This window comes from Lissotriton vulgaris, chromosome 12, assembly GCF_964263255.1.
Source record: "Lissotriton vulgaris chromosome 12, aLisVul1.2, whole genome shotgun sequence".
Lineage (NCBI taxonomy): Eukaryota > Metazoa > Chordata > Amphibia > Caudata > Salamandridae > Lissotriton > Lissotriton vulgaris.
Genome location: NC_141700.1, coordinates 308,310,212 through 308,310,812, shown reverse-complemented (window position 1 = coordinate 308,310,812; position 601 = coordinate 308,310,212). Strand labels below are relative to the sequence as shown.

The 601-nt window shown below is 57.6% G+C and overlaps 1 non-coding gene across 1 annotated transcript; it reads left to right on the top strand.

Moving 5' to 3' along the window:
* Positions 1-228: 228 nt before the first annotated feature.
* Positions 229-331, top strand: LOC147674019 (U6 spliceosomal RNA). Its single transcript, XR_015303171.1, has one exon. It is a non-coding gene; the product is annotated as a U6 spliceosomal RNA (small nuclear RNA).
* Positions 332-601: the final 270 nt, after the last annotated feature.

Genomic DNA, 601 nt, shown 5'->3' with positions numbered 1-601 from the left:
GGTTCAAAATATTCCACGGACCTGATAATTCTCGCCTCGGTGCCTATTCCAATCATGGAGTCCCAATCTGCAACTCTGGGCATTAGCTTGCTTATTCTCCACAACGGCCCCCACGATGCTGAGGATGCCTGGCCTCCACCTTGGGGGTGTCCAGGAGTGGACGCCTCACAGGGAAAGCCAGGATGGGTTCCACAGCGGCATTCGTACAAGCGCCTTGAGACCCTTGCGGGTGTGTAGTGCGCTATTCTTGTATCATTTTACGCTACGGAGAAGATTAGCATGGCCCCTGCGCTGGGATGACACGCAAATTCGTGATTCCTTCCATATTATGGCTTGCATTTCCCTCCTCCGGCGGCGGTGGTTGTTCCTGGGGTTTCTCTGGGTGCGTTCTCTACGCATGTCTCCGGACTCCCTTCCTCTGCCTGCGTCCGTTGTGATGGGCGTTGTGGAGGTGGGTTAGTCACCTTTCCTGCTCTGGTGGCCGCGAGGCTGGCTCGGCCGTCTGGTCTGGCTGCGTCCTTGTCGGCGGTGACAGAGTTTTCTGCGGGTGGCCTATTCTGGCTGTCTCCTGTTCTTTCATGTGGGGCCCGCTCCCCTGGGC